A 19,528-nucleotide genomic window follows, 5' to 3' on the forward strand; every position below is an offset into this window, starting at 1 on the left:
TCGGTCCCTTGCTTCACCTGTACAGCTAGCGCTACTCGGGTTGTGTCCGCCATGTTTTAAGTGAAATCATATTTATACCGAGCGATTTGTGCTCTTAATAAAAGTAGCCTCAACAAACATGTTGAAAAAATTGTGCAATGTTACTTCCTAGTCGATACGAACAAATATCATGAATCTTTATATTTATAAACAAGAAATGAATATCTGGTACACTGTTTTCAAATTTTACCTACTTTTACCATATTTTAACATCTGCTATATTGTATCCATTCTTGCACGATATGCACGGTTATATTTTGCATGTAAATAAACTCATCCCTAGATGCGCCATCCAAAATGTGCAGGTGGATAGCAAATTGTATTAGAGCTTAGACGCTGAGGTGGTATACGAAATTGCGGAACCCGACAGTCGGGTACAGCCGGACACGTAAACATGCAGGATATGGTATTTTACAACGTTTCTTTTAAATCATCGGCTTTTCAGACGAAAAATACATGCCATTTTGGGGAAAATCGCAAAAAAAAAACTATTTTCAAAAAAAAAAAGTTCTACGGTCGGGACTGCCGAGACGGTTGGTCGGACGAGGGCAAGCAAACAACTTTTTTTTTTGGCCTAGCTTTAATATGGCTTTAACTAGTTGAGTAGTAAGCTGTTGTAAATTGATCAAATTGTGGTGTCCTGTGAATTGTAGTGGCCTCGGGTGAATATTGTGATTATTTTGAAGTAGCCTTAATTGTCAACGAATTCAAATATCACAGTTACACTTTTGTAGGTCCTGTGGTTCTTGAGTTTTAATGTAAAGTGTAGAAACTACACCTTTATATATAACGAAACATCTTAAGAACCACAATACATATTCATAACCTCATGAATATACATGATGCATAAGACCCAATCAAACTTATTTATTTGCAAAAACGAGAACGTGACGCACAGTTACTCATAAACTTCAACATGCCTTAAAACAAGTTCCCCCACCCCATCACATCCATCTTTGTAGTCACTGTCGACATGGCTTAAAACAAGTTCCCCCACCCCATTTCGGCCATCCTAGTATAGATAATCACTGTCGACATGTCTTAAACAAGTTCCCCACCCCATCTCAGCCATCCTGGTAATCACTGTCGACATGTCTTAAACAAGTTCCCCACCCCATCTCAGCCATCCTGGTAATCACTGTCGACATGTCTTAAACAAGTTCCCCACCCCATCTCAGCCATCTTGGTAATCACTGTCAAACACGCCTTAAAACAAGTAACCCCACCCCATCTCGGCCATCTTGGTAATCACTGTCGACACACCTTAAAACAAGTTCTCCCAACCCATCTCTGCCATGATCTTGGTAATCACTGTCGACATGCCGCAAGCAAGTTCCCCCACCCCATCAAAGCCATCCTGGTAATCACTGTCGACATGCCTTAAACAAGTTCCCCACCCAGCCTTTGCTATAATCGCCTTCCACGAGTGCCCCCACCCCATCTCGGCCATAATCGCCTTACATGAGTGCCCCACCCCGTCTCGGCCATAATCGCCTTACACAAGTGCCCCCACCCCGCCTCGGCCATAATCGACTTACACGAGTGCACCCACCCGTCTCGCCATAATCGCCTTACATGAGTGCACCCACCCGTCTTGGCCATAATTGCCTTACACAAGTGCCCCCACCCGTCTCGGCCATAATCGCCTTACACGTGTGCCCCCACTCCATCTCGGCCATAATTGCTTTACACGAAATCCCCCACCCGTCTCTGCCATAATTGCCTTACATGAGTGCCCCCACCCCGTCTTGGCCATAATCGCCTTAAACAAGTGCCCCCACCCCGTCTCAGCCATAATCGCCTTACACGAGTGCCCCCACCCCGTCTCGGCCATAATCACCTTACATGAGTGCCCCCACCCCGTCTCGGCCATAATCGCCTCGCACAAGTACACCCAACCCGTCTCTGCCATAATCTCTTTACACGAAAGTGCCCCCACCCGTCTTGGCCATAATTGCCTTACACAAGTGCCCCCACCCCGTCTTGGCCATAATCGCCTTACACAAGTGCCCCCACCCGTCTCGGCCATAATTGCTTTACACGAAAGTGCCCCCACCCGTCTTGGCCATAATCGCCTTACATGAGTGCCCCCACCCCCTGCCTCGCCATAATCACCTTCATGAGTGCCCCCACCCGTCTTGGCCATAATTGCCTTACACAAGTGCCCCCACCCGTCTCGGCCATAATCGCCTTACACAAGTGCCCCCACCCCGTCTCGGCCATAATTGCTTTACACGAGTGCCCCCACCCGTCTTGGCCATAATCGCCTTACATGAGTGCCCCACCCCGTCTCGGCCATAATCACCTTCATGAGTGCCCCCACCCCGCCTCGCCATAATCACCTTCATGAGTGCCCCCACCCCGTCTTGGCCATAATTGCCTTACACAAGTGCCCCCACCCCGTCTTGGCCATAATCGCCTTGCACGAATGCCCCCACTCCGTCTCGGCCATAATCGCCTTACACAAGTGCCCCCACCCGTCTCGGCCATAATTGCTTTACACGAGTGCCCCCACCCCGTCTTGGCCATAATCGCCTTACATGAGTGCCCCCACCCCGTCTCGGCCATAATCGCCTCGCACAAGTACACCCAACCCGTCTCTGCCATAATCGCTTTACACGAGTGCCCCCACCCGTCTTGGCCATAATTGCCTTACACAAGTGCCCCCACCCTCTCTCGCCATAATCGCCTTTAGGCCTACATGAGTGCCCCCACCCGTCTCGCCATAATCGCCTTACACGAAAGTGCCCCACCCGTCTCGCCATAATCGCCTTACATGAGTGCCCCACCCGCCTCGCCATAATCGCTTTACATGAGTGCCCCCACCCGCCTTGGCCATAATCGTCTCACACAAGTGCCCCCACCCCGTCTCGGCCATAATCGCCTCGCACAAGTACACCCCCCCGTCTCGGCCATTATCGCCTTACACAAGTGCCCCCACCCCGTCTCGGCCATAATCACTTTACACGAGTTCCCCACTGCCTCGCCATAATCGCCTTTACACCAGTGCCCCCCCCGCCTCTGCCAAAATCGCCTTACACGAAAGTGCCCCCACCCATCTTGGCCATAATCGCCTTACACAAGTGCCCCACCCGTCTCAGCCATAATTGCCTTACACAAGTGCCCCCACCCCGTCTCGGCCATAATTGCTTTACATGAGTTACCCCACCGCTCTGCCATAATCGCCTTGCACAAGTGCTCCCCCCACTCCGTCCTCGCCATAATCGCCTCACACAAGTGCCCCACTGTCTCAGCCATAATCGCCTTACACAAGTGCCCCCAACCGTCTCGCCCATAATCGCTTTTACACAAGTGCCCCCACCCTGTCTCGCCATAATCGCTTTGCACGAGTGCCCCCACTCCGTCTCAGCCATAATCGCCTTGCACGAGTGCCCCACCCCGCCTCGGCCATAATCGCTTACACAAGTGCCGCCCCACCGTCTTGGCCATAATCACCTTACACAAGTGCACCACCCGTCTCGGCCATAATCGCCTTACACAAGTGCCCCCACCCGTCTCTGCCATAATCGCCTTACCCCAGTCCCCCCCCCCGTCTCGGCCATCATCGCCTGACACGAGTCCCCCACCCTGCCTCGCCATAATCGCCTTACACAAGTGCCCCCACCCCATTTCGGCCATCCTGGTAATCACTATTTTACTTACACCATGACATAATTTCATGTTGCAGATATCGCCTACCTGGTCCTTGTTTCTTCTCTGAGTATGTATTCATCTACCAATGGTCAGGAATGAGCATGTTTACGCTGTACGACACCATGCCTGTAGAGAGCGCTATTCGTGCCCATCCATTTGTTCATATTGATGACCTGTACATGGCAGTCACAAGACCAGTAATGTGTCCCTTTGCTGAGGAGTCTATAAAACCAGTCATTATGCATGCAGTCATTAAAGGTAAGCGTGAGAGGGCGCTAATTGAACTTCTTGGTAAATCCTATAATTCTGCATTTAGACCCGAGATGTCGTCACGCCGATGCTCACATCGTCCCAGTGTGAACAAAGATATTCGCCAAAAGACGTGACATCAAATGACGACATATCGGGTCTATTACTGCAAAGAATTATGGTTTACCAAACAAGCAACTGAAAAAAAAAAAAAACTGTTCTATGGGTGGGAGGACTTGCCAAGTAGTGTAGGCGGTCAGGTTTTTTTATTTTTTTTTTTCTGGAAGACTAAAAAAATTGCCAAAAGCTTGGAAAAACTGAAACAAATAGAATTTTTGGCAAACATTTTGAACATTTCCTGAATTTGAAAAAATATCAGTCAACAGTAACCCACTTAGGCCAAATAATGGCTAGGCCTATTAATTATATTGTATCGTCCCTCAAGATTTTTTTTCTTATTTTCGGAATCGGAATTCGGAATTTTCTAAACAAGCAAGGTATTTGAGCACTAAAAAAAGCAGTGTGCTTTGCCTATTCCCAAACAAGCCCCATAAATGGTCACATTACATTTCCCAGCTTTTGGCAATTTTTAGTCTTCCAAATGGCTCAACAAATACACAAATACACCCAAATGGCTCACAAATACACCCAAATGGCTCACAAATACACCCAAATGGCTCACAAATACACCCAAATGGCTCGTAAGTACACCCAAATGGCTCATAAATACACCCAAATGGCTCATAAATACACCCAAATGGCTCGTAAATACACCCAAATGGCTGCAAATACACCCAAATGGCTCGCAGTACACCCAAATGGCTCGCAAGTACACCCAAATGGCTCGTAAATACACCCAAATGGCTCGTAAGTACACCCAAATGGCTTGCAAGTACACCCAAATGGCTCAAGAACTACACCCAAATGGCTCCATAACTACACCCAAATGGCTTTGAACTCACACCCAAATGGCTCTTAACTACAACCAAATGGCTCGTAACTACACCCAAATGGCTCGTAAATACACCCAAATGGCTCGTAAATACACCCAAATGGCTCACAAATACACCCAAAGGGCTCACAAATACACCTATTTTTTTATTTCAACAGGTCAGAAAGCGGCCACCAGTTTCACCTTCTGGGAATAAAGACTACGCACCATTGGACAACAAGATGTTAATAAGTCCATTTGGCTACTGTATGATCACGCGTCATCAAAGACGATGTATGGGTGCAGTCACTTTGTGTCGCATCACATGGTATTACAAATACACCAGGCTTAGGCGATATTCAGATTAATCAAAAACAATTGATTATTTTTTTATCGGGTACTCAATTATTTAAAAACACCATAATCGAAATATCGAGATTTAGATTTTATCAAAAATACTCGACTGTTTTTCTAAGCAAATAGATTATTACAGCAATTTTTTCAACTGATAGGCCCTAGGTGGTTTTTAAAGTAGTTGCATCTTTATAGGTGATTATTAGCTGAAACTAAAACCAGAATAACAAGTGAAACAGCTGTTAACACATCTTTCTCCATTTAAAATGCACAACAATGAATGTTTAATAGTGGGATTCTATGCAACAAATGATGCTCAACCTATTACAGTCACGCAATGTTCAATACATCGAAAATAATCGATTAAAAAAATAATTAATTGAAATCAATTGTTTTTAACAATCGCCTGAGCCTAAAATACACTGCCTTTGTTCGTGCATGTATGACACATAGATAGCACCGTCTCAAGGACGCCACATGGACTTCAATAAGTATCATGCCAAGAAAGAAAAAGTGTAAAATAGTATAGAAATTTATTTATTTATATAATTTAAAAAAGTTTATCATAATTAAGACCACTTTACATGAGTGATCATGAGCACTCACAAAGATGCATATTTGAGATATTGTCAATGCATAATGCTCTTGGAGCACAACTGTTTAATAACTAGTACCTTGTAAGGCCAAATAAAAAAATAATTTGTCTCATATCCCATGGGAATAGAAAATATAATGTGCTATGAGTTTTTAATTTTATTTTTTTATAATTCAACAATGCAAATTTGGAGTATTGTATTATATCCCAAATGCAATTCTATTGTCATACATGTACCACACACCCCTATGTAGGGTCTACAGGATAGTATTGTAATGGCAATTTCAAGTATTCATGTGGCATTTGATCCCCGGGGGGTTCACTCGGATTGTGTTTAGGGTGTCAAAAACATATGAAAAAATGGAAAAAAGGGTAGCGAAATTGCAGTTGCTAATACGTGGAAATAAAATTTAGTATGAAATTTGATGCAAGGAATAAAAAATCCCTGTATAGGATGTGAAAACAGGCGTACCTGTTTAGGGTATCGTTTTAGCCAAGGGTTAAATCCTTGTTTAGGGTGCTTTTCAAAAGTTGATAATCGTGGATGGTGTACAGGCCACAATGGGAGTGACCCGGATTTGATCGGAAGCAAATTTGAAACTGAACATTAATATTAGCAGATTTTCAGAAAAAAATCGCTAAAAAGAAACTAAAATATCAAATTAGAAATAAAATTCAACTTCTGCAATTTTTCATGAGCAAACGTGCAGCATAAATCTAATGCGCAGGGCACATGAGACAAATCTATTTTTTTATTTGGCCTAAGCATGTTATGTCATTTACTGTATCCATTTTGGTATCCATATTACTGTATCCACTTAAGGGCTGGGGTATGAACGTTTGGACAGTATTTATTGTGGGACATTAGAGCACATCAGACATATCGAATTGCATTCTGAATACGAAGAATGTCATTCTGATATCAAATAATCATTTTGATTTTTTGAAATTCGCAATGTAATACACATTTTATGGCAAATCATTAAAAATTTATGATAAGGATAATGAACTGAGTGCAATGCATTCGTCAAGATAATCAAGATGCATGCCCGTGGAGTTATTGCATTTAGCTCGAGAGCCGATAGGCTCAAGAGCTAAATGCAATAACTCCATGGCAAGTGCAATTATCTTGACGACGAATGCATTTGCAAGTACATTATCCGTCATACACTTTGAGTGGAGGCCTATTAAAACAATAGGCAATATTAATTGCTGCATTCATTATATTAGTTTTAATATTAGGGAAAATATCTTGCATTTTAAAAACACCGTCAGGACATTGACCAGCTACGTAGCATTTAACTGGTAAAGAAAATCAATCCCTGTATAAGTTAGCTATCAATGGTATCGATTGCGCCATACGTCATACTTTAGTAACTTATTCACGCATGGTTTGTAACCAATTGACTTTATGTTGTGATCATTTAGAGCACTGAACCAGTTCACCTGGAAACGATCGATTTAGATGTCCGACTAGTACTACGGTGAATATCAACTGGACTTTATAGCTCTATAATTTGAACTTTAAAATCTACTTATATTAAAACACACGACATTGGGATTTAACAATTTGTTCAGTATTATCATAGGCCTTCAAACACATGTGTTTGAAGGCCTATGGTATTATAAAGCATGATCATGATATTATGCGCTAGTGTGTGTTTCCGGCCCGGCTATGTTATTTTAGATATAGGCCTACATGTATTTCATTTGTAAAATGCTGAATATTTTGCAATGGTGTCATCTTGTATAATTATGATCCACCTGTTTTTTGGCCCTTTTAATTAATAGAAGCTCGATTATTCTCATTTGATGTTTGATTTATTTGAGATCATTAATCATAATCATAACTAGTCTTATTACAAGACTGCCCTACCCCAACCCTAAACCCTAACCCTAAACTCCGAACGAGGACTGGACTCAAGTCTAGCGAGTTGCACCCTATTCGGTAATTGTACCCTATTCTAGAACACCGTTTGTAACTATACCATTTTAACACCACAGAATGTATATTCGTACTTTTTTTTTGGTATATATATCGAACAGACAATTATATAGTTATGTGACCTCTGTGTCGAAAGCGCCACCTAACTCTACTATATGGTTATGTGAAAGTAGTATTTCTAGTATTTGAGCGTGCACGTATTATCTAGAATCTATTGTTTAGCGTGCAGGTTTTAGATAATGCATTGTTTAGCGTGCAAGTTTATATAATTTGGGCTGTGAAGGGTAGTTCGCGAAAATAATGCACAGGAGAAGAATACATAACGATGAATAGAAACGGGCACTAGAAGTGTATATTTTTGATATTTAACAGTACTCAAAGTAAACTTTATAAATCTGATTTATATTTAACGTGTATGTAGGTGGGATGAAAAGCCGATCAATTGCAAATTTTCACCTTTCGTATTGAAGATATGGATATTTTCCCAAAAACACCAAAATAAATTAGCTCTTTTTGGGAAAAAAATCCATATCTTCAATATGAAAGGTCAGTTTTCAATTGATCGTCAGCTTTAACTCCCAGCTACATACACTTTAAGAATATATCATTAGATTTACAATTTTTTATAATTTGTCATAAAAAATGAAAATTATTTGATATCAGAAAGACCTGCTTCGTATTCAGAATGCAATTCGATACGTCTGAGGTGCTCTCATGTTCCATAAAAATATACTAATAAACGCTCATTCTAGATCCCTTAAGGGATCTAAAATGAGCGTTTATTGCGTTTCGACAGTATTTTTGTAGGACATGAGAGCACTTCGACGATTCGATGCATTCTGAATACGGCATGTCTTTCTGATATCAATATTTTCATTTTTGAAAATCTAATATAATACAAATTTTATGACAAATTATAAAAATTTGATATTTTTCAAATTTTGATATATAACAGTCCTCGAAAGTAAATTATATAAATCTAATGACATATTCTTAAAGTGTATGTAGCAGGGAGGAAAAGCCCGACGGTCAATTGAAAATTTTGACCTTTCATATTGAAGATATGGATTTTTTTCCCAAAAGACCTAATTTTTTTGGTGTTTTGGGAAAAAATCCATATCTTCAATCTAAAGGTGAAAATTTTCAATTGATCGTCGGCTTTTCATCCCACCTACATACACTTTAAGTATAAATCATCAGATTTATAAAGTTTACTCAAAGTACTGTTAAATATCAAAAATATCAATTTTAATGATTTGCCATAAAATGTGTATTAAATTGCTAATTTCAAAAATCAAAATTATTTGATATCAGAATGACATTCTTCAGTATTCAGAATGCAATTCGATATGTCTGATGTGCTCTAATGTCCCACAATAAATACTGTCCAAACGTTCATACCCCAGCCCTTAAGCAACACCTTAGTATTAACTAGTTTGTGTCTGACAATCCTGTCAATCAAATTTCCCATGGCTTGTGATTGGTTAGAATTGCGTAACTAACAAAGGCATTGCCCTAGTCACACGATACTAACCAATCACGGGCTGCGCTGGAGTTTACTTGATGGAATCGTGAGATGCAGTACTAGTTTTTTGATTTCCAACTTTATCATAGGAATAACTCATGCCAGCCCGGTACATGGTGCTAGGTATTTGTCTTACGGTTTAAGCTATTCCTGTTGTAATCCATACACCCTATGGAAGATATGACCTTAATCTCTCACACTCCCTGGGCATTTCCGATATGCAAAATAGGGAAGTCCAGGGGTCGAGCATTGGCGACGCCAGGGTTGAATATTAGGGGGGCAGCAAAATCATTACAGGGTGCTGGTCCCCTGGTGGGGGGCAGGGGGAAACCTGAAGATGTTGCTTTAAAAAACACAATGGATATAAAAACCCATACAATTGTCACAATTTAACCCCTGAATTTGACCATATTCAGTTTCTGTCTCTTTCCGATTGTTTTCGCTCTCCTTCGCTTCCCCCCTCCTGTGGTGCTGCCCCTTCCAGCGAGTACAACCCCCAAACATGTCTCAATCAAATTGGGTTATTCCAAAATCCACACTCCCCCTGTGGAAGTTTTGGGAAATATCTTTCACAGAAGTATGAATTTCCAATGGAATGAACACATTAGGCAGCTCCATTTGAATTTCATACGCCCTCCGAATGGAGCCACCTATTGCATTCATTTCGTTTGAAATTCACACTTCCAATGTGGAATATATTTACAAAATCTTCCACAGCAATAGTGTGGATTTAAAATGGAATACAGCCCAATTTATATGACTTGTCTCTTGCCCATGAACCACCAAATTTTCAGTGACTGGTAATGGACCATATACAGTAAGCAAAAGAATTGAGGTACCAGTTATGTTCACCCCTGTATATCCTAAACAAAGACAGATAATTGGAACCAGCAGCCAATAGCTGCATCTTTAAGCTCGAATTTAAGGCCTCGTTCGTTGAAATTCAAGAAATGAAGACATGGCGATCCAAAACCCAAGGAAGATGCCAATTTAAAAGCTGCAGTTTGCTCGATTGCATGCCTTATTGATTTGTACACAACGCATTCTCTAATAGCGCCATGCTTTCCATTGATAGCACATTAAAACTTCAATGTAGTGTCATACTTTCATTGATTAGAACACATAAGTACAACTTTTGATTTTGTTTCTACTTAAGGTTTTAGATCACCGGTTCTTTAATTCTCGACCAATTTCAACAATTAAGGACTTAAATCAAAACCAGAGTACATGTATTGGCAGCTTGTTTTAATTTTGAGATATTTGTCTTTGTTTTGGCTTACTGTACATGAAAGAATCTAGTCATTGTCATCTGAATAACACCCATCCCAAATTTATGTTGATTACGTTGACATTGGGATTTTAATTATCAGACATCTCGACATGAAAGTTATCTTGACAACAACACTAGTAAAAATTTAAGACGCTAGGCCCTGATTTGGCAAAATAATCCAATTGAAAATCGCTGTTTTGAGAAGAGCTTTAAAGTTTGAATCTTGAGAGATTGTTTTGCCGTGTAATCAACTCCCCGAGCACTACCTGCTGATCTAACATTGCCTCTGATTGGTCAATTACATGATATCTTCATTTTAATCACCAATCAGAATGGATTTTTGCAAATAATTCATCCCATTTTTTTGCATGGTGAAAATATTGTAACAATGTTACTGATTGGTCCAATTTCTCCATTGAGCCCCACAGTTAAGCCATTTTTGGACCGTACATGCACATTCCACTTCCCTATGGACGAATAGCGCCACCTATAATGTGAGCTAGCCTACCTTCGGGGCTTGTGCATTAATTTTAGACACATAAGCGCGCGTGCATTATTTTTGTCTAATTTATCTCTCAACAAGTAATACACGTTCATTAACCTATAAACTATGATATGGATTTATCTCAAAATGTAAACATTTCAAGTTGGATCATTTTACCAAATCAGGGCCACACTTTGATAGGAATCATGCTCTGTACACTATGTTGGTTTAAAATAAATAAATACTGTTATTATATCAAATATTAATGTAAAACATAAAACATTTATTTTACCATAAATTACAGATACATTTAAATGCATTATAGTACATCCAGATCCTATATCAGTAACATATTTTGCTATGTGCATATATAACATGTCATCAAAATAAACCTTCAGAAACCAATTCATGTTGTCAAAGCTTTGCATAATTCACAAGTCATTTTTGATACTTGACCACATCATATCAGACGGGCACATACTGAGGGGGTGCAGTTACCCTCCAAATTTGCAAAAGTATAAAAGTCCAAAACAATGCCAATTTATGAGTGAAACAAGCAAAAAAAATGTATGCTTTTTTTGGTCAAAGGTCCACTATTCACATTGGGTTTTGCCGAGTCCAAGTGTGTGAAAATATTGGATCCAAAATATAATGATAAAATTGGATGCTTTTCGCCCAATATTTATTGTTCTCGCTACGAGTTTTTAAATATTGGTCTCGTCCAATATTTTTCATTATTATGTTTTCAGGGTTATTAGGAGTTAAGAAAACCTAATAATGATAATATTGGATGGCTTATTTCGCATGATAACATATCGGATTCGTCATACAAATATCGAACTCGCCGTTGGCTCGTCCAATATTTTTATGACTCATCCGATATGTTATAGTATCATGCTCAGCCATCCAATATTATATCATAACTTGTAGCTTGACCATTGGAAATGGGCTCAATCGATCCAATTTTATATCAAAATTGACCCCCCCTGGAAAAAATCCGCACCTCCCCTACCGATCCTGCATGTGCTATTACAGTTGATTGAAATCCTTATACCACCTATAGAGGCCCTGCATGAAATTATCGATTGGCTCCAAACAAAGGATTTGAGCCGGTGTCCTTCACCGTAGTTATGGCGGAGTGCAGTCCATTCAATCAAATGTTGTCATCAACCTATTTGATCGTAGTCATGGTAGTGCAGGGTTATGTGTGTGAGTGAACTGTCACGGTAGATTGCAATCATGCTTTTGTTGAATGCATTTGAGTAGTCCGCCATATTTACGGGATGATACGTCACATGCAAGGCCTCTATAATGGAAGACGATAAATGACCTTGCTCTTCTCTTCCACAATGTGAATTTCAAATGGGGGTTACCTGAATGGGCAACTCCTCTGAAATCTACACCCACTGTGTGGGAGATTTTAAGGTCATGTCTTCCATAGATGGTGTATGTGTACATCCATATCAAAAGGATGCACTTGTCGGCTGCTACATGTGCCTCATTTCACATAATAACTGGAATAAATACCAGACTCATCTCAAGTGGAGGTCACTTCATGGAATGTTCTGTCTTAATAAGCCATGTGACTTGGATGATTTAAAGTGACCCCATGCCACTTGAAAAGTCTAGTATTTATTCCCAGTTATGTGAAATGAGACACATTTAGCAGCCGACAAGTGCATCCTTTTGATATGGATGTACACATTATGTCCATCATGTTAGTGAAAATGGAATTCAAATGGAATAGCCAATTTATTGAATACAACGGTATCTTTGTAATCAAGCAGTGTATGTAATGGGCTATTCCAGTTCAAATTCACACCCCCCTATTTAACCGATAAACCTTATTTGGCACTGTTCTTGCAGGCAAAATTAAGACACAAGTATCCAAACTCTTAAAACAAAAGCAATATCGACACTTTAAAGCGTAATTTACCAAATGAATTTGTAATAAATGCAGAGAAATTTGTTCCCCATATTTTGATACCTCATTGGGCCCAATGCAACTTTATTTTCCCAAGTTATACTAATTTAAAAAGGACAAAATTTACATTGACTTTTCCAGTGGCGTAACTATGGTTGGTAGCGTCCGGGACAAGCGCCCCACCCCCACCCAAGAATATCTTGGACACAGGCAGTGGCGTAGCTAGGGGCTAAGGATACATAATGCCCCCATTCATGACAAATAAGGCCTATACACTAATTAATTTTGGTTACTAGACGTTGAATATCGGTCTTAAAATGTTCTTTCAATTGATTTTGATATAATATTGGATGGCTGAGCATGATACCATAACATATCGGATGAGTCATAAAAATATTGGAGGAGCCAACGGAGAGTTCGATATTTGTATGACGAATCCGATATGTTATGGTATCATGCAAAATAAGCCATCCAATATTATCATTATTAGGTTTTCTTAATAACCCTGAAAACATAATAATGACTTTCATCGCTTGAAGGGGCGCAGAATCGCTTGAAGGGGTGCCCCTAAGGGTGGCCCCTGCAAGCAAGCCAAATACTTTATATTTTTAGCGACCCATTGGGATTGGGTGGTTATGGGGGTATCCCCCCCCCCCCCCCCCCTAAAAGTTGTTGATTGCTCTTTTTATGGTGAAATATCATCATCCAATTCCAGAAATGTAAAAAAAAAAGTATTCTGGATCCACAAAAAAAAACCTCAGAATTTAAACTTGTATGAGTGGTGGTCTGTCACGCTATGAGCCTGGTGGAATAAGCTAGAAAAGCCATAGGCATCGCCATAAAGGCAGAAATGGCCTAAATTAGCTGCTTTTGACATTTTTCATTCAATTCGATGCAACTTGAGGAATGTCTCATCATTTTTAAATGATGTTAAAATACACGAAACTAAATTATCTGTAAAATTATTGATTACCGATTACCTAACAAAGGAAAATATGGTAAGGGTGGTCTTAAGGGGGTACTACACCCCTGGTCAATATTATGCCTATTTTTGCCTTTTTCTCACAAATTATAGCACATTGGTGACAAGTAAGATATGTATATCATAGGGGCAAGGACTGCAACTACTGTACTGAAAATTCAGCAACTCAAAGCAAGTAGTTATTGATTTATTGATGAAATATTGGTTTTCCCTCATTTTTGACTGTAACCCACAACTGTTGTCTGTGCTGATATAAAATTTACAGTACAGTAGTTGTAGTCCTTGCCCCTATAATATACATATCTTACATGTCCCCAATGCGCTATAATTTTGTTAGAAAAATGCAAAAATAGGCACAAATTTGGGCAGGGGTGTAGTACCCCCTTAACCCTGGAATTATGAGAACTTGAGCCTTGAAAACTGCTAAACTAATACATATTTAGAATAGCAAAGAATTTGCAAAAGTTTCTCACTTCTCAGGGGCACATCCCCTCTCAGACACCCCCTGCGTTACGCAAGCACGAAGTGATGGCTGTTTACATTTTGTACAACCGCCAAAATCTTTCTGCCGCCACTGTCTATACCTATATCTTCCACAACTGGAGGATTTCAAACCAAAGTTTTAACAGTTGTCTACTAGTATTCTATTTGAAACCCATACTCCCTCTGTGGAAGACTTAAAAGCTGAATCTTCCACATGGAGTGTGGATATCAAATGGAATAGCCCACTGTGAGTGAAATAAGCACATTTGGGAGAATCTCAATGATGCAACTTAAGGGATGGGGTATGAACGTTTGGACAGTATTTATTGTGGGACATTAGAGCACATCAGACATATCAAATTACATTCTGAATCTGAAGAATGTCCTTCTGATATCAAATAATTTTGATTTTTGAAATTCGCAATGTAATACACATTTTATGGCAAATCATTAAAAATTGATATTTTTGATATTTAACAGTACTTGAAGTAAACTATATAAATCTGATGATTTATACTTAAAGTGTATGTAGGTGGGATGAAAAGTTGACGATCAATTGAAAATTTTGACCTTTCATTATTGAAGATATGGATTTTTTCCCCAAAACACCAAAAAAAAGGTCTTTTGGGGAAAAAATCCATATCTTCATTATTAAAGGTCAAAATTTTCAATTGACTTCCTCCTGCTACATACACTTTAAGAATATATCATTAGATTTATATAATTTACTTCGAGGACTGTTATATATCAAAATTTGAAAAATATCAAATTTTTAATAATTTGTCATAAAATTTAATATTATATTGTGATTTTCAAAAATGAAAATTATTTGATATCAGAAAGACATGCTTCAGTATTCAGAATGCAATTCGATAGGTCTGAGGTGCTCTCATGTCCTACAAAAAATACTGTCGAAACGCAATAAACGCTCATTTTAGATCCCTTAATTACTTTAAATTAAAAACTTTTTATCATAAAAGAAAATACCTGTTGTTGCTTCAATCTTATTTCATATTTCAAAGCATTTTAATTTATTTTCTCGTCACATTTGTGAGTAAAATATAAATGTTCATATCCACGCCTAATCGCCTAAGTTGGGCTATTCCATTTAAAATCCACACCCCTGTGCCAGTAGCGTAGCCAGCGGGGGGGGGCAGAGTGCCCCCTGACAAAAATGAAAGAAAAGTGCCCTCTGACAAAAAAATAAAAAGGAAAATCAGGAGGGCAAAGAAAAAGAAAAAGGGGCAAGGAGCCCTTTTCTACCGAAATTCATCCCGAAAATACACAAGTTTTCCGCGCTACGCGCACATATTGCAATGATTAGGCCTAAGCCATTTCCATCCTGATAATGGGAGAAAATAGTGTAAAATACCAATTTTTTTGTGCGCTACATGCGCACATCGTCCCAATAAAGCCTTTTGTCTCTATGTATTGTATGATGCAACTGTAATTTTTTTCGCTTGTGCCCCAAAAATTTTATTTTGCCCCCCCTGACCAAAAAAGCTGGCTACGCCCCTGCCCTGTGCATGATTTTGGAAATATCTTCCACTGGGGCGTATAATTTGTTAATAGAATGAACACATTAGGCAGCTCCATTTGAATTTCATACACCCTCTGAGAAAGCGTCAACCTGAATCTTCCACTAAGGGAGGGTGAGTTTCAAATGGAGCTGCCTTATGTGCTCATTCCATTTGAAATTGCTACTGCCCTTGTGGAAGATATTTCAAAAATCTTCCACAGCAGTAGTGTGGATTTTAAATAGGATAGCCCATTATAGAGGTGACACAATTTGATCTTAAACCCGGCCAAAGAAGGAAATTTTGAAAATTGGTTATCATCATCATTATACCTTGCCCAGTTTCCATGGGTGAAAATAAGAGCCTTTCTACTAGGACTCATTGTACAATAGATACAGACATGATAGATACAAATCATGTTAAAGTTGTCATATTTGGCAGAATAGTACTTATAGGGCTATGTAGACATTTTAACTTAACAGTACCCTCATTTTAGTAGAAAAAGGTCATCCAACTTTGCACAGAGGGTCAAGTTCAAAATTACTCAGACCTGTTCAAAACTCACACCATCGCGACTCTCTGGTAATAATGATTCAGAAAAAGTATACTTTAACCTATAGATCTATCATGTACAGTTATGGAGTTATGGGCAAAAGAGTAACATTGTGATGTCATATCATTGGTCCAATTTTGCTCCTGCTGGGGTAGAAAATGAAATTTGCTCTGAAACTTATCTTAAATTATTTGTCTTGTTGCAAGAAATCAGAAAAAGAATAGTTTGAACTATCTTGGGTGCTTTCTTAGCCAGATAACTATTTGTCAAAGTCAAATTGATTCAATAGAACTCAATGCAATGAGTATTGTCGATTTATGTGTTTCTGAGGTAACAAAACGTCCCACAAGGAACATTAAAACTATTATTTTTCTGATTTATCATGGAAAGACCAATAATTTGGGACAATTTTCAACAAAATCGGAGCATTTTTAAATTTTGCTCCCTGTGGTGCCAAAATTAGACCTATATGACGTCACAATGTTACCTTTTTGCTCATAATTCCATAACCGTACTATCATCGTATACTTTTTCTGAATCCTTATGGGTAGAGAAATACATTGCTTTCTGCTTTTAACCAAGGTCAAGTAATTTTGAACTTGACCTCTGCGTAAGAGTTCAAAGACCTTTTCCCACTAAATAAGAGTGCAGTTGAAATGCCTCCATAGCCTATAATGATCATTGCTATAATCCCTGCCAAATACAGCAAATTTAACATGATTTGCATGATTGATTATTACAGGTATAAATTGGACTATCAGTTTGGGAAAAAAATAAGTCCTGGTTCAGCTGAATTTAATCTGGACCAGGACTAACTTTAGTCTAAACAGGACTCACTTTTTTTAGTAACAGTCAGAATTTAAGCCAAAATGGTCTATTGTCCAATGGCACAGTTCAATAGTCCTACTTCTACAATAATAGCTCAATGTCTGACCGCACATTGCAGGGAAACTCCATTTTGGTTCACCATTTCCTTGGATATCTTAATAAATGCCTACCAAAAAGTAATTACACCCCTTTATTATAAGATAAAGATCAAGATCTATGCATCAAATTTAAAAACTGATAATTATAGCAAAAACAAACCCAGGTTAATTCTGCAAATTTTGATAACCTCATTTGTCTGGACAGCTCAAAGTTTGTAGCCATGTTGACTCCTTGAATGAAAAAGATGCATTTTTGAAAGCTGCACTATAAAGCTACTCAAGTCAGTGTAACATTGTATTCTCTACATGGCACTCTAGCAACAAAAGTAACATTTTCAATGGGTTTAGGTGCGACTTTTGAATGGGGGTCTTTTTCATTCAAAGGGTCAGCATGGCATCAAAATTTGCAAAAGAAAACTGGGTTTCCTTTTGCTATTTCAGTTTTAAATTTTGATGAATATATTTAAAGTTTTATCTTGTAATAAAGGGGGGTAATAACTTATTGGTAGATGTTTATTTATAGACTGTATGGTGACTGGGTATTACGGTATATATGTGACATGATCAAGGGGAATGAGTCGCATGTCGGCCCTGGTCGAAAATGAGTTTTACACATGTTTTTAAAGAGGACATTTTAGAGCTTTCAGATACTGAAAACCCATGTTGATATGACTTTTCTTTGTGAAGTTACGTCAATTTATCAATCGCTGAAAACAATGTAAAACAAAAGAATTTTAACACTTTCTTTGCCAATATCTCAAAATCAATATTAGCGACATCCGACTCATTTCCCTTGACCGTGTCACATATGGTTTAGGACAAAAAGTGTAGCCTGGTGTTGTGTGATTTTTAATCTCAATGGGCTACAATTGGCAGCTTGTAGGCCTCAAACAAGGCCAGTAGTCCGCTTATTTTCACCCTTGCCCGTATCCAAGTGTAACATTGCTGAATTGAAGCCATATTATAACATTTTCATACAAAATAGATTAGCATTTCTTTGCCATAAAATGTTAGTTTTTACTGTCAGATATATCCCTTTTATTTTTTGAGCCGAACAACTACGGCAAAGCAAAGAAAATTGGAATTTACTACCAGCGCATATGTCGCCAATACGTACCACTCCTTCGGTCATGTTATGGTACAACCCTTTGTTGTGTAGATCATCGTCCCGCACGCCGTGTACGTACTGTGTGATATGAACATTGTGTATGCGTTCGACTAATAATTCCATCATAATAATAAAACGCCGATTCCATCGTTTTATTCAAAATCTCGGATTTTGATAAAACTACAGCACCTAGAGCTTCGATTTTTGCAGGGTATATTGGTTTACTAAAGCACAATATAATCGTGTAAAAATGAATTTAAAAAAATCAGTGAGGGCGTCCTCCTCAGCAAATGTTATAATATGGCTTTAATTACATCTATAGTACACTTGATGAGTTACATGCTTTTTCCCTTTCAAGTTTCATCTATATGTATTTTTTTAATGCTTCAGAATTTTGCCTGCATCCAATTCAAAATTGCAGCATTAAAGCCATTTTTTCAAACCCAATTTATTGGTATATTTGTAAAGGGTTAAAACATAAATACCCCCATAAAATTACAAAAATATTTATTTGCATAACTTGACATACATTTTGTCGATTTGAAAATTTCTACAATCTGTGAATCGAGGAATCACTTTTCTTGAGGCAGCAGTTTTGCGTGCGCATCTATGCGACATCTTCAAGCATGTGCGTGTGTATGCCAGCACTTTGAGCAAACACTTGCGATTTGCAGCTGCGCCCAATGAAATTCGCGCTGACATCACTGCCACATCAGGGTGGAAAATGCTTCAGTGGATATAATAATGGACTAATTAAAATCCATACACCCTTATGGAAGACATTACCTAAATCTACACAGGGAGTGTAATTTTCAAATGAGGTCACCTGACTCGATTTGAAATCTATATCCCTGTAAATACATTAATTTTCATGACCATATACATGTTGTAGGGAATCAGCATGAAAATGGCTTGAGTACAAACAAGCGTAGTATTGGATCAGTGGTTCTTAAGATAGCTCTCTCAAAACATGGTTCTTTTTAACAATG

The 19,528-nt window shown here is 38.9% G+C and overlaps 1 long non-coding RNA gene across 1 annotated transcript; it reads left to right on the forward strand.

Moving 5' to 3' along the window:
* The first annotated feature begins 3,743 nt into the window (after positions 1-3,743).
* LOC140139550 (uncharacterized) lies at positions 3,744-5,273 on the forward strand. The gene is made up of 2 exons (XR_011857162.1): positions 3,744-3,951; positions 5,053-5,273. It is a non-coding gene; the product is annotated as an uncharacterized lncRNA (long non-coding RNA).
* The last annotated feature ends 14,255 nt before the right edge of the window (positions 5,274-19,528 follow it).

This window comes from Amphiura filiformis, chromosome 18 (assembly GCF_039555335.1).
Source record: "Amphiura filiformis chromosome 18, Afil_fr2py, whole genome shotgun sequence".
Taxonomy (NCBI): Eukaryota; Metazoa; Echinodermata; class Ophiuroidea; order Amphilepidida; family Amphiuridae; genus Amphiura; species Amphiura filiformis.